We start from the raw sequence: 15874 nt of genomic DNA, 5'->3' as shown, positions 1-15874 counted from the left end.
CATGTCCCTTCTCCCAAACAGCCACCGTATCTTCCTGTGCGGTGTGGCCTCGGGCACCCCTCTCCAGAATGTATTCATCATCGGGCAAAGCATGGGAAGTTCCCACATGCTTTTTCTTTTTGTGGCTTCACACTTTTGTGTGATGTTTGCCTGGACGCGTGATGCATTTCCAGCTCTTAGGTCATTGCAGCATGCTGCTGTGCATGTGCATAATCAACGCAAAAGCTCAGAAGTAATATTTTATAGAGACATTTCTACCGCAATTACCCATTTGGTGAATTTTATTTATCCTCAAGAAAAGGATGGCAAAATTATATTATTGTTTACTCCACCCTCCACTGTGGTCTTAATGCATTGGTTGATGTGAAAAAATGATTCAATTTGTTTTCAATGTGCATCAGAAGGAGCGTTCACTGACATAAAATAACATCAAATACCATGGAAAATCTTTTGCATATGCCAGCAACAGGCAAGTCCCAGTATAGATTGCTGTTGAATGTGACACTTAGTATTCTCTGCGAGCCTACAATTGTAATGTTCCGGCTCTCATTGCTGACAGCACGATTAAAAAGAAAATTTCTTTCTGGGAAAATAATTAGCGTTGTCTTTGAACAATTTATATTAAGTTTGTTTGATTGAAGCCACAACAATAATGTTAACAGGAAGGCTTTGCTTTGCTTTGTCAACGTGTCTGCATCTGTGCCGGTCATAATAGAACAGTCATCTGCATGTGGTGGTGGCAAAACTAATAAATATCCAACAGGCGCAAGATAGGTGTCAACTTATCCGCAAAGATGACGGCCTGGAGTCCTTGGACATGGGCGACGTCAGCTAGTCGGATTAGACCTAGCAGAGTTTCAGCTCGACAGTAGTTTCCCAAAATTATTTTTTGTCTCTCGATTTATATTTTAGATTTCTGGACACGCCCATATCATATGTACCAGATCCACCCTATATATGTACGACAAATTTAATGGATATGTCGATGTGGGCAATGTCTTTGATGAACACTTTCAACAACAGTGGCCAAAGCAGGCTTCCTTGTGAAACACTGTTAGTGACTGTTAGATCGTTCAAATGGTGATTACTCAGGCATGCTATTTGTGTTTATTCTCCTCTCCTTCGGGGCAAGTGCCAAGGGATATACCCTACAACCTGTGTGCAATTCTGTTCACAACTATATAATCACACCAGGTAGATTGCTACAATGAGAATTCACTGCCTTCTCTTTCCCTTTCTTTTTTTTCATGAAATTCTAGTTTAAGATTCGTAATTATCAAAATACCCAATTGCTTGTCCATGAACCTTTTGTACTTGCTATATACCATGGCCTATTCCCCGCCGTGGGTATGTGCCACTACCACTAAGGACAGTCATCAATGGGTCTGATACATAGGTCAGGGGTGGAAGCAGGCTCAAGCATTTTGGAGCAGCTTTGGGAGCAGCGAGACAAGAGTTTTGGAGCATTTGAATTATGTTTTGGAGCAGGTTCCTAAGGTCAAATGCCTCTGATAATCGTAGTAATTGTTTTTCTCTTTCTGACAGAAAAAGATGAGCTCTTCCTTTTTATGCAAGTTCAATGCCTCTCTAACTTCGCACTCATTTCTGACAAGACACGGCCAACAACTTGAAACAGACTAGCAGCAAACAAAATGCTTGCTGGTGTGCTTTATAACTGAACACCTAGTGTGACCTTGTGACCTAACGCAATTGCCTATTCTGACTTGACAGATTCAAATGTCAAGTTTCCCACTTCAATGCACTCAAGCAATGCCACTAATTTGGAGCTCAGATTAATGGACATGACATTTCTGCTCTCTATCTTGTGCATATCCCTTTTTGATCCTATGCCTGTGCTGATAAATTCCTGAGCAGTGGTCAGTAGTGCCTTCAGGAAATGTAGACGGCACTGAAGGGTAGCCTTTTCATCCTTCAGCATTTTTACTTCACTACCTCCTTCCAATAGTTTTATCATTCTTTACTTGAGCAATGCTGGGGCTAATTTTTTAAATCTTGGCAATAGGCCCTGTATGGCTTTCCAACACTCTTGAGACGCTTCCTAGTGAGTGACATCTTTGGAGTACCAACCCATAACGATTCAAGTATGATTTTGTCTGCCGTAGGCCCGACAAGCTTGTTACTGAAAAAGAGGCTCGATAGGTGCCTGCTTGTTCTTAGACCACAACCATTAGAATAACTCATGTGGTTTTTCCAGTCGGACAAGTTTCCTTCCGAACGACTCACGGTAGTTTGCGCCTATCTGCTTCGCTTGCTGCTCTTGCTTCTCCCTCCACCGGCGATTCAAAAGGCTGAGAGGAGGTGCTACGTCACATGCACAGTGCATTTTTTTTGCAATTATCTCCAATCGCCAGTGACTCATATTAAATTTACTTGCAAACAAATATTTATTATGCCACATGCTTCCTTCCCTTACAAAAATTTTGTTTGTATTAAGCCCAGTGCTAGATGCGTTATATCTTTGCCACTGGTGCAAAGACATTGTTTGCGTGTTGCACTAAATTTGATGGTAGAACATTAAAACAGCCAATTTGGAGCAGTTTTGGAGCAATATTGCATTTTGGAGCAGGATAGAGCAGGAAAAGCAGTTTGGGAGCAGAATGGAGCAAATGGAGTGGCAATTCCACCCCCGATAGGTGCATTCACAAGAGGAGACTGCTGCACTTCTGTGCCATGATATAGGGGTATGCCATATGCCCAGACATTTCATGAATAATCATGTGCGTAGTTATTCACTGCAATACCAGCTGGAGAGCAATATTAAACAACCTCCAGCTTTCTCATAACAGCTTTAATTTTACAGTAATTTCTGTGAACACTGCACCTTTTCATTCCAGGAAGGTAAAAGAATACAACACGGATGTTTTATGCAGCACATGGTGACGAACACTGCCCCGTGTGAAGATGGACATGTGGAGATCAGCTGGTGAAATCGTGGCAATCAGTTGACAAGATGCTGATTGCGCTGATGAAAGAATGAAAGTTATTTATGTTGGCACTATATCACATTGCAGATAGCACCAGTTTATTTTCTCCAAAACCCTCTCGACCATGTTCACTTTGCCAAATAAATCCCAAATACATTTTTGCAACACAAATGCTGTCGGTGTGTTTCTGTTCTTGCATTTTATGGTGCATAAGTAGCTAAGGCTACAGTTTCGCAAATACAGGTCCAAAATTATCTGCAAAGGGCATTACACTAATTTTAAATTGCATATTTTAAGAAATATTTGCATTGTGAGAATTGTAAACATATGCAATGACTCGAAAAAAAAAAATATGTGCGCAACCTTTCTCAAGTGAGCCTCAGCTACAACGTTGAAAACACTGTTAGTGGCCTGTGGTCACCACTTCACCAAAAGAAATTCAAAATGCCCCGTCACATAGTGGTAATTGCTAAAAACATATCATAGGTCAGTGTTTCTCAAATAAGGGCTCACGAAGTGATTTTCAGGGTCCACGAAACCCACAGCTGCAAAAAAAAAGAAAGATATGCGTGATAGCTTTGGCCTGACTAGACACAGTTTTGCAGGGTTAAAATCTAGGAGATTCAAAGGCGACTTTAGTTTATGAAAAAAAAAAAAAAGAGTGCGGAAACAGAGGGAGAGGGCATCTGCGGCATTCGTTGATGCCAACGTTGGTAAAACTCGAGCTCTGGCTGCACTACTGGATGGGGCTGCAATGCAAAGTGTCTCGGGCATGATGACAACATGACAGCTCAATAAGAGTACAATTAATTCAGTAGTGTACAGAAAACTGAATAATGACTCTAGCAGTACATGCGATCAATAATTATATGAGCTGTGAATTAGCGGCATGAAGTGAAAAACCATAAAATGGCATCACCACTTTTTGCATCTGGTAGCACAGGTTCTCACTGAAGCCGTCAGACGGCCTGACGAAGACAAGCTGTGGTGGTTCGCCGCCTCGTTCGCCAAAGCAGATGGCACTTCACACATACAGACACTTTTATAACTCAGATGCCACCTTTCCTTAATCTAGACAATACACAAATGCATACACAACCGTTCGGGTGAAACACTAGAGACGGCCCACGCGGCACAACTCATGTACAGCGTTCAGACTGGTGGTCTAGTGCATATTTGCGGTCACAAGCATCTCGTGCCACTAACAGTTCGAAGTCAGCGTTGGGAACAAGTGAAGCCGTTGGTCCGGAGCACAGCTGTCAGGTGTCCACCGGTAGACGGTCACGCAGTCAAAGGAGCATGGGAGACAATGTCGAACCAAAGTCATCGCGTCCTTTCAGTTCGCCAAGTAGCAAGATGGCAAACCGAAGCTGTCATATCGCTGCACACAACATTCTGGCAAAATCCCCTGCATTTGAACACAAAAACTATCACACGCCACCCTAAATGCCACCACGCACACACCATGTCATGTTGAACACTGTGAGACGAGAACGAGAAAGTAGTCATGCACTGCTGCAATCAATCGAGATAAATATTGCTGCATCTCACATAAAAAAAAATCATAAAGCTGCATCTCGGCATAACAGCGTCAACAAATGAACAGCATAAATCTTTGGGTAGCATTGTTGCATGCAGTGATGCTCATCTTGGAAATGGAGTAACTGTTCTAGAAAACACGGACAACAGAAACAGAAGTGGACATGGACGTACACAGGCTCACAACTGTATTTTACTAACCGAAAGAGGACATATATACAGCAAGCAAAAGTATAGTGTTGAGCATGCGGTTTTGTGCACTTTATATATGTCATCGTTACTTAGTAAAATCCAGTTGTGAGTCTGCAAGCCTCCTGTCCACTTGTTTCTGATGTCCAAGTTTCCTAGTGCACTTACCCTATTTACAAGATATGCACCACTGCATGCTGCAATTATTGCTGTAAGGAATACAGAGATGAATTCTGCGACTGTTGACAAATGCCTCAACTATGAAGGTCACTGCTTGCCATGCTTGTCCATATTTTACTGAGAAACGCAGCCTAAAAAAAAAAAAAAAAAAATGTTCCAAATTTTTTGACCGCAGGACGTAGGCCGACACTTATGTCTGAAAAGGCACAAGGTATTGACCAACTGAGGCAGACACAAGACAAAGTAGATAGACACATGACAGCTGTACAAAGATGTTCGGCAGTTCATTGCACAACTTTATACATGCGCCCTACCTGTTACCTTCTCAAAGTTTGGTTCTTGAAATAGTCAATAAAAGCAAAATCCCATGCTACGCTGCCAAACCCCCCTCTACAGCTTTCCTAACACTGCTAATTGCCTTGTTGAAGGCAACATGATGAAGTTGCAGTATGGCACCTCCAAACAGCTTGTAGAGTAGAGGCCATCGGGGGTAGGCTGCATCACTATAGGTCACATATTTATGACCCATGGTGATCTTCTGCAGGTTCTCAAAGTGCACAGTCTCCTTGAGGATCCCTAAAAGATAGCAAGAATTAAAAATATAACCAATGCGGGTCTACACAGGTGCCTCTTCTTTTTGTATAATGAGATGTAATTACAGTTGCAAGTTTTTAGATACAATTTTTTCCTACAAATTTATAAAATGCCACATGCTAACACAATCTTGCATCACATACTTAAGTGCCACGTTTCTTTACAGATGAAATGCTGCTTTTCATGAGGTGGGTCATTGAGTACCCTTTCCCAAAAACCAACTCAAAAAATATAAAAGTACTTGTGGAATTTTCGCAGCAGAGATGTTAGGCTTTAATTTGGAAATGCACTCCCCTGAATATGAAAAACATATTACAGCTAGTTACTGCAATGAAGACATGACTGAACAGGCTTACCTGCATCGTCACGTCTGCCTTTAAATGGCCCACTGGCAGACTATGGCATTGGTACACATTAGTGCCTGATATTTCTGCACAGGCTCCACTTGTGCCCAGAAAAGTCCTCCTTCTGAGCCACAGACGGTCGACAAATTTGCCTTGCTGTGCCATGATGAAACCCCAGCAGTTGAGCATGGGGGCCTTCCTTTGCATGCACCGCCTGAGGAGGAAAAATTGGAGCGGCTGCAAGCAACGATCGCTTATAGAGTCCCTATAAAGTGGTCATGAGAAAATAATCTTTCAGTGTGCACCTTCTTTACTGTGCCATAGCATAACACTTATTGCATTGCTTTTGGAAGTTCACTAGCGTTACCTCGTACAGGCCCATCAAATTTAAGGTAAAAATCTTTAATGGCTCATACTGTCGGCATTCGTTTGTTTGGTCACACTATAGCTGTCAATCAAATGACGTCATGATGATGTCATCAGAAAAAATTAAAATCCTGTTTCCGCTGGGAGCCGAACCTCTATCCCTCGCATCCCCATCCGAGCGCTTTAGCCAACTGTGCAATGTTCGGGATCTTGAAACACACATCAAAATTCTCCTTGTCTACTGTAAGGATGATAGTAGCGATGACAATGGAGTTGGAATTAGCAGTGATGACATTAGCAATGATAATGACGGTGCATTTAATTCATAATGATGAGACCAAACGTGATGCACCGTGTGCACCAGCAACACTTAGATTTTCACATTTCTGCAGTGTAGATTCCGCAGTGCTCCCGGATTTTTTCAACACTATCATCGACACTTGATTTTTTTTTTTTTTTTCAAAGCAAGCGAAATTCAGAAACCTACACTAGGTTATTTTCTTTTTTTTTTTTTTTTTGTAATTGAAAGATCATATATACATCCCACTTTTGCTAACGGTTTGAGACAGTAAGGATGTAAATAAAGACCAGGAATTTCACAGAAATCATGTGCCAAATCAAAAATGAGCCAGATTCTGCTGATGTGCAGATGGAAATGAGCCAAATCTATTTTATTCTTGACAGCTTTCTTTCTCAGCTTTAGCATGATAGGGTGGACTACTGCGAGTGTAAATTCAATTATTGCTTCTCCATAGCTACTTCCTTATCACTGTCTAGGATACGAAGAGATCACAGGAAAATCTGAAGCCAGAAGATAAAAACACTGGGAACATAGGCCTGCAGCAGACGAAGCAGTTTGTGCATAAAGCTAGCAAAATAACTTATAAAAGACTACATTCAGTTTAGCCTGTTGGCAGCGGCTTTCTGCATTTAGCAACATAAGCAAATAGCCGAAACTGGCAAGAAACGACAATATTTGCCGCTGTCTTGTCGCTTTGCATCCTATGTGCATCTACCATTCCCCTGCAATACAATGGTGCACAGAATTAAAATAGCTCTTCATTAAACACATTCCAACTAATTTCTACCAACAGAAAATAGCCTCACATCTTTGCTTGAAGCAGAAGCCCACTAAGCATTTATTTGCTCACTTTAGAGCAAATCAGTGCTGCTGATTGTGTGACAATGAATATTGCCACACCGCTGACCATCTTCTGGCGCCACCAAGTGGCCGAATGTCTTGGCACGTGGCTAAGCGTCATCCTCGTCTCTCTCTCGAGTTTTCGCTTAATTAAAAAGGGCCAGCTCGGTTGTTGTGCTACTTGCTACGTGTGTTGGTGACATTTGGTGGATTGTGCAGGATAAGATCCCATGTACGTTGCCCCCGAAGACGTCAGTGACACTGCTCATCAACGCGTGGACGCGACTCCTGTCCATAAAGCCAGCCGTCGCCTGCGAGGCCTACAACCTGAGTTTGAACCGCTGTCCACCCCGCTACGAACCATGACATCCACGACGAGCAGCCAGACAAGCCAGCCTTCCAGCAACGCCCCACCGTTCGTCCTTCTCGCACCGCGATCACCGCCATCATTTCATGGTGACCGGTTAGAGGATGTGGAAGACTGGTTGGCCAGTTTTGACCGTGTGGCTGCATTTAACCAATGGGACGACGAGCGGAAGCTAATGAATGTGTACTTCGCGCTGCAAGACTCGGCCAAGACGTGGTTCGAGAACCACGAGGCGTCCTTTGTCAACTGGGCAGCCTTTCGCCGTGAGTTACTTACAACATTCAGCTCAAGTGCACGCAAAGAAAATGCAGAGATTGCAATCCGTTCAAGGTCTCAACAGTCAAATGAGAGTGTGGCCATGTTTGTCGAGGACATGATGCGGCTTTTCAATCGGGCCGACCCTACCATGCCTGAGGCAACGAAGGTACGGCACCTCATGCGCGGGGTGAAGGAGCAGTTGTTCGCTGGCCTCATTCGCGACCCCCCAAGAACTGTCGCAGATTTCGCGAGAGAAGCTACCAGCATGGAACGTTCCCTGCAGGAACGGAGTACCCAATACGGCCGCCAGGCAAGCGTAGCGGCCACACCCTGCTGCTCGTCCGTGCCAGCAGCCAGCGGCGAGGCATTGCGGGAGCTTGTGAGGAGCATTGTCCGCGAAGAGCTGCAAAACCTCCACTTGAATGCTCCCTCTGCAAATAATTATTCTACCGTGGACGTCATCCGTGATGAAATTCGGCGAGCGGTGCAGCCACCACCACCACCAGCACCACAACCGGAGCCATGCATCATGACTTATAGTGATGTCTTACGTCGACCTGCTCCCGAGCCAAATCCATTCCGTCCCGTTGTCGGACCACCGCCTCGCTACATGCGCCCCGTCGAGCAGCAACAAGATCTGCGCCCCGTCGAGCCACAGCAATACCAGCGTCCTGCTATCAGCAAGGCGCACTTGTGGCGCACGCCCAACAGACGGCCGCTCTGTTATCACTGCGGCGAACCTGGTCACATTCTTCGCAATTGCCCATACCGGAGAATAGGCCTGAGAGGATTTCCACCAAACGCGCCTCGACCCCGCTATGGCGAAAGACCACAGGAGATTGAGGAGTACCTGGCTGCTAACGAGATGCAGCCAACGTCACCACAACGGCGGTCGCGATCGACATCTCCGAAGCGTTTTGCTTCGCCCACTCGGTACTCTTCCTCTGGGCAATTCAGAGGCACGTCCCCTCACCGGGAAAACTAAACACGGCGACCTCCGGGGGTGGGGCCGCCGCTACGTTTCAGATTAAACAGCCTCCACCCGACGATTTGACGCGACGGCCCGAGCGGCGACGACCCGATCCGATAAACTTACCGACGTGCTGCGAACGCATTGTTTCCGGGGAAATTTTTGTAACCGCCGACAGTTGTGATGTGACCGCACTTGTGGATACCGGCGCCGATTTCTCCGTCATGAGCAGCCAGCTAGCCACGGCACTCCGTAAGGTTCTGACGCCTTGGTCTGGGCCAATGATGCGTACCGCCGGTGGTCATGTAATGACGCCGATTGGCATGTGCACTTGCCGCATAGAGATCTGCGGTTTTACTTTCACTGGCACATTTGCCGTATTACAAGAGTGCTGCAAAGATCTGATTCTCGGCATGGATTTTCTTCAAGAGTATGGTGCGGTTATAGACCTTCGGGAGCAGCTCATGGTATCGTTTTCAACCAAGCGAGCCGTTGATAGCAACACGGACTTCCGGAAAACGATGTTGCGCGTCTGTGACGACCACATAACGATCCCTCCGCGTGCGAGCAAGTTCGTCACAGTCGAATGTGATCATAGCACCGGCACGAGTGGCATTGCTGAAGCTAACATGTCACTGCTTCTAACTCGACAAGTTTGTGTAGCTCGGGGCCTTGTCGAACTTGTCCGTGGCCAAGCCAACGTGCTAGTGACAAACTTCACATGTGAACCCCAACATTTGACGGCGAACACGGCGGTCGCTTATTTTGAAGAACTTGGAGAATGTACAGGCCAGTACGCTTTAACCAACACGTCAGACCCCGACAATGCGACGCCTACAGCCATTCAGACTGATGTGAACCCGCACCTCTCGCCCAGTGAGAAACGCTGCATAGATAATCTTGTCAATTCGTTCCGAGATTGTTTTGCATCAACCTCCAAGGTCCGACAGACGCCACTAACGAAGCACCGAATTATAGTTGCCGATGACCAACGTCCACTATGTCAGCGTCCTTACCGGGTGTCTTCAAAAGAACGTGATGCCATCCGCCGCCAAGTAACAGAAATGCTCCAGGACGACGTTATCCAACCGTCGACGAGCCCCTGGTCTTCGCCTGTTGTCCTCGTCGCAAAGAAGGATGGAACCTTGAGGTTTTGCGTGGATTACAGACGCCTCAACAACGTCACGAAAAAGGATGTGTACCCCCTGCCACGCATAGACGATTCCCTCGATCGCCTTCGCCATGCCACTTACTTTTCGTCCCTTGACCTCCGCAGTGGATATTGGCAAATAGAAGTTGACGAGCGAGACCGTGAGAAGACCGCTTTTATTACGCCAGACGGTTTGTATGAATTTAAAGTGCTCCCGTTTGGCCTGTGTTCGGCCCCTGCCACATTTCAGCGAATGATGGACACTGTACTCTCTGGTCTGAAGTGGCAGTCATGCCTCGTATATCTCGACGACGTTGTGATTTTCTCGGACACGTTCGACGAGCACCTGAAACGTTTGCGCGCTGTCTTCGAGGCCATCCGATCTGCTGGTCTCTCTCTAAAACCTGAAAAATGCCACTTTGCTTTTAACGAGCTGAAATTTCTCGGCCACATTGTCAGCGCTCGTGGTGTTAGCCCAGACCCAGAGAAGACGGCCGCTGTCTCTTCATTCCCCAAACCAGCGGATAAACGAAGCTTGCGTCGATTTCTCGGCCTCTGCGCGTATTATCGTCGCTTTGTTAACAATTTCTCCAAGATCGCTGAGCCTCTGACCCGCCTGACAAAAGACGCCGAGCCGTTCTTTTGGGGCCCCGACCAGGAAAACGCTTTCACGGAACTCAAGTCCCGTCTCCAAAGTACGCCAATACTTGGCCACTTCGACGAAGAGGCCGACACGGAACTGCACACGGATGCCAGTAACGTTGGCCTCGGTGCGGTCCTTGTTCAGTGGCAGGACGGTGCAGAACGTGTCATTGCTTACGCCAGTCGCACTTTGTCCCGTTCCGAAGTTAATTATTCAACTACCGAAAAGGAGTGTCTCGCTGTTGTGTGGGCAGTCATGAAATTTCGTCCGTATTTGTACGGTCGTCCGTTTCGTGTCGTGAGCGACCATCACTCTCTGTGTTGGCTGGCAAACCTGAAAGATCCATCGGGTCGGCTTGCTCGATGGAGCCTTCGGTTGCAAGAATTTGACGTTACAATCGTGCACAAGTCCGGCAAGAAACACAGTGATGCTGACTGTCTGTCCCGCGCCCCTACTCCCTGCCACGCGGACGGCTCCGACGACGATTCCGTTTTCCTCGGCGTTATCGCGACGTCCACCTTATCCCAAAAGCAGCGGGCTGACTCTGAACTTTTGCCCCTCATTGAATACCTCGAAGGAACCGTGTCATCTCCTCCTCAGCTCTTTAGGCGCGGAGTGTCGTCATTTTGCCTGCGTGATGGTGTGCTCTACAAGAAGAACTACGGTCCAACAGAAACTGCTTATCTGCTTGTAGTACCCACAACGCTACATGACGAAGTTCTTCGTGCGTGCCGCGATGACCTTTCTTCCGGCCATCTCGGGTTTTCTCGCACATTGGCACGGATACGCCGAAAGTACTACTGGCCCAGGCTAGCTGCCATTGTGCACCGCTACGTCCGTACCTGCCGTGAGTGCCAGCGGCGGAAAACACCACCCATTAAACCAGCTGGGCTCTTACAGCCTATCGATCCCCCGAAATTCCCATTTCAACAGGTCGGCATGGACTTACTGGGCCCATTTCCGAAGTCCTCCATGGGTAACAGGTATATAGCGGTTGCCACTGACTACCTTAGCCGCTACTGTGAGACCAAGGCCATTCCACGTGGTACCGCAGATGAAGTTGCGCATTTCTTCATTCACAGCATTGTACTCCGTCATGGTGCGCCAACAGTCGTCTTAACTGACAGAGGAACCTCGTTTACGTCGGCACTCACTAGTGAGGTACTTCGACTCAGTGGCACCACCCACCGCAAGACAACAGCCTATCATCCTCAAACTAATGGACTGACTGAGCGGCTTAACAAGACAATTGCCGATATGATTTCTATGTACGTAGACGATGATCATGGGAACTGGGACCGAATTCTGCCGTACATCACGTTCGCATACAACACTGCACTCCAGGAAACAACACGCTTCACTCCATTTCATTTGGTTCATGGACGCGAACCCTTGACTATGCTGGATGCCATGCTTCTTCCAGATTCTGCTCCCTCCACTGCCGTGGGGGCTGACCAATTTATTCGTGACGCAGAAGCTGCACGCCAGCTTGCCCGACAGCGAATTCGGCACCAACAAGTACACGACGCCCAGCGCTACAACCTGCGACACCGAGAGGTGACTTACACGCCCGGCGACCAAGTCTGGGTATGGAGCCCAATACGGTTGCGAGGGCGCTCTGAAAAGCTTCTGCGGCGATACTTTGGACCTTACAAGGTGCTCCGCCGCCTAAGCGCGGTGAACTACGAGGTGCTACCACAAGGCACTGTACGCTCCTCTCGGCAGCCGAAATCTGAAATAGTTCACGTTGCCCGAATGAAGCCCTATTACAATCGGTAAACCAATTCAGGATCCAAACCAGCGCCAGAGACTTTCCCGTATAACTTGCCCCGCTTTTCGACTATTCCCCTACGCTTGCGGCATCGGGTCGATGCCCCTTGGAAGGGGGGCAATGCCACACCGCTGACCATCTTCTGGCGCCACCAAGTGGCCGAATGTCTTGGCACGTGGCTAAGCGTCATCCTCGTCTCTCTCTCGAGTTTTCGCTTAATTAAAAAGGGCCAGCTCGGTTGTTGTGCTACTTGCTACGTGTGTTGGTGACAATATTACAACTCTTCATCAGCTGTATTCACAGTATGATTGTTTACAGGTATTATTTTCACAAAGAGACTAGAAACGACTCTGAAAAAAATTTCCTTCAGTCAAAGTAGGGTCAAATATAGATTTTCATATCGATAAGGGCCAAATCCAAAATTGCTTACATTGTTTAAATTATTGCATAAAATTTTATGAAATTTCTGTGTTGAGTATTTCTAATACATGAAGCAAATTAAAAAAATAACTTGTGCTGATAACAACCTTTTGCGTATTTCTCAGTTTGTGTTTCCGTGGACTTCCCTAATTTAATAAAAAAAAATATTGACTTGTAAGTGTGCTAGTGTTTATGTTGATGACCTTATGCTGTGCTGTAGGCAAGATCGAAAAGCAGCATAGCACTGGTTGCATTCGGGACGTTAAACAGTTTCACTAAATTCGATGTCGACAAGAGAGCACCTTCCCAAAGCTTTACAACCGAGTTGGAGAGCAGGGGTATATATATATGCCTTTGTACAAGTGCGCCTAAGTTAACTGACGTAAAAAAAAATAAAATAAATAAATGATTACAGCAGACGTTCGGTGACTGGGCACGAGTCAACTGCAATCGTTAATGTATATTATGTTTTACAGTAGCCAAAACTGCTCGCCTGCTAGAAACGACACAACGTCGTTACGCGCCAGAGAGCATTGGTCCCATGCCATCATCCCTAGAAGCATGAGCGTTGGTGCCTTTCGACTACAAAATGGTAGGGCTTTGGCGTAGTTATATCGAGTAGAAGGCTCGGTAGCGTTTATGCACACATGGAAGCTGATGGGGATGAAGTGCAATGAGTAGCGCGCGAGTGCGTAGCAGTGTGCACGCGGGATGATACGTCATCCCGCCCCGCTTCTCACAAGGAATTTATCGCTTTAAATCCGCTCCGGCCTTTTTTTTTTTTTTTTTTTTTTTAAATTTGAAAGCGCTATAAGCGGTCGCACAAGTGTTAGACTGTTTTGATAAGCTCTGAACCCCAGGATTAGCGCTAATTCGCATTCAAAGATGACTACTGAAACGCCACAGCCAGTCAGCTTTGCTTTACATGTTTCGGCGGGCATATTTATTTGACACAGAAAGCACTGCTATCAATAATTTGGCTTGTAACCGTCAAGCCACCACAGCCACCACACCATGCGCTACTTACCTCGGAGAATCGCTGAAGAGCTTGCAGATCAAGCCACTTGTCATATCGTAGAGTAGATGACCGAAGTAAAAATCGAGCTGTGCCAAGGTGCCTCGGAGCCGGAGACCCTGACACGCTGCGCACTGATGACCTCATTTGGAATTAGGAGGGCTAACTGCAGCTCTCCGAAATCCTCTTTCTAGAATCTAAAAATCCTGTTGAACACTATGTTGTTGTTGGCGCCGATGTTGAAGGGTACCACGCTCACGTAAGTTCCTTCGAGGCTTTGGAATATCGCGCTCCCGTTGAAATCAATGCATGTCTTCAAATTCATCCCATGATAGGGTGCTCAAAAAAGCTGCCTGTCGTGAAGGGTGAAGGATGCTGTCGACATGATGTAACGTAACGTGGGCAGGTTGCACCGATAGCACGAGCAAATTCTAGCACACGACCGAACACCAGCAAACACGAGCAGTTGTTTCCTTCCTCCATGCGAGCACCAAAAATAACCAAAACAAACGGATTTGATGCAACTAGGCTTGGATTGTTCGGGCTTGCTGCAGGTGGCAAAGTGGTTAAAAGTGAGCTCAAATTAATAATTATTCGAAACACAGCTAACGCGTCAACATGATGACTTCGGGGGATCTGCATGTGACATTTTTGTGACATTATTTGATGCATTTATTACAAATAGCTTCTATCTTTTTTTTATTGGATAGCCATCATCATCATCTGCATGTACGTCTAGCGATACGTACAGCTAAAACGTGTTTTGCCCGGTGTCAGCCGAATACGTCTACATCAATTTTCACGCATGCGCAGTAGGCGTCCGATACGTCTACGTCTGTACGTCTCCGGGAGACGTAATACGTCTCCGGTAAGCACCGTATACCGACTCGCCCATGTTTCCATCCTTGTGAATATAACTGCATGCTCTAAAAATGTTTCTCGCTAACAAAAGCAGTTGCCGTTTACCTTCCGTTATTTCTATCGATGCTTCGTTCCCATTGTACAGAATCAGATAGCGCAGTAATACGTACGCTCCTTGTTCTAGCGGTAGCCGCCAAAAAAGCAAGTCTTCTCTGTGCACCACCGCTTTCTCTTTGGCATTTTTCTCTGCAGTCTAGTGAGAGGCACTGGGGAAACAACAATCGGGAACCGCGCTTCACCACTGGCGACACAGTAAAAAAAGAAGGGATACAGGCGAGCACAGAACGCGCGCACAAAACGCGAAAAAAAAAAAAAAAAAAACCTATGCAATCGTCGCCGAGCAGGTAGAAGTGCGGAACGACTCGCATGAGCAAACACCTACACCGTAAATAAACTGCTGCACCTTCGTGAAAGCAAAAGACGCGCAGAAGCAGGTTTAACACGCACGCACAACACCAACAGATTGCCGTATTCTGAAGCGAGAAAACTGCGTCGTCTGCTCAGGTGGTATGATGATGATGATTTATTGACTCTACCCTTCGTATCGGGCGGGCACCATGTTGGCGCCGCAGTCGTACAAAAAAAAAAAATTCATAAACAATACTCCATATCTACAGCGCAATAAACGGGACAAGAGAACACAATAACGACAAACACAGCGCTGACTGACAACTGATTTTTATTGCTTGTCCAGCCGGTATATATACCCCACTGGAAGGCAGAGATAGAAATCAAGAGTACACATAAAATTCACACTACTACAGGGTCGCATTAACATTCGCATTCGAGATAAGCTGTTTCTTTTTTTGATAATGCCACAGATGGTGCACTTATACAACTTTCCGAGAGCCTCGCTATCATTTGTGCTTCCACCACCTCTCTAGTCAACTGGTCACGATGGCTTCCTAAAATCATACACTCATTGTACAAAGGTTGGCAGGCACTCCTATCGTCACCTTCCTTGCAGCTGCTGCAGTGCTTAGCCACGTGACCGGTAATAGGGACATGCGTAACATTATAATAATGTTCTTTTAATCTTTCGTTAAGACATCGGCCAGTCT

The 15874-nt window shown here is 46.4% G+C and overlaps 2 long non-coding RNA genes across 2 annotated transcripts in view; both read right to left on the bottom strand.

The window, feature by feature from the left end:
- LOC146206202 (uncharacterized) overlaps positions 1-15874 on the bottom strand; it is a 542419-nt gene that overhangs the window by 379691 nt on the left and 146854 nt on the right. The window lies entirely within an intron of this gene.
- LOC146206204 (uncharacterized) lies at positions 3579-14644 on the bottom strand. Its single transcript, XR_014704382.1, has 2 exons — positions 13905-14644; positions 3579-6005 (listed from the first exon to the last, which is right to left on the bottom strand). It is a non-coding gene; the product is annotated as an uncharacterized LOC146206204 (long non-coding RNA).

The sequence above is a fragment of the Amblyomma maculatum genome, chromosome 1 (genome assembly GCF_055883805.1).
Source record: "Amblyomma maculatum isolate TAMU_Amacu chromosome 1, ASM5588380v1, whole genome shotgun sequence".
Classification (NCBI taxonomy): Eukaryota; Metazoa; Arthropoda; class Arachnida; order Ixodida; family Ixodidae; genus Amblyomma; species Amblyomma maculatum.
The sequence above is the reverse complement of the archived record's forward strand: the minus strand, read 5'-3'. Positions and strand labels throughout refer to the sequence as shown.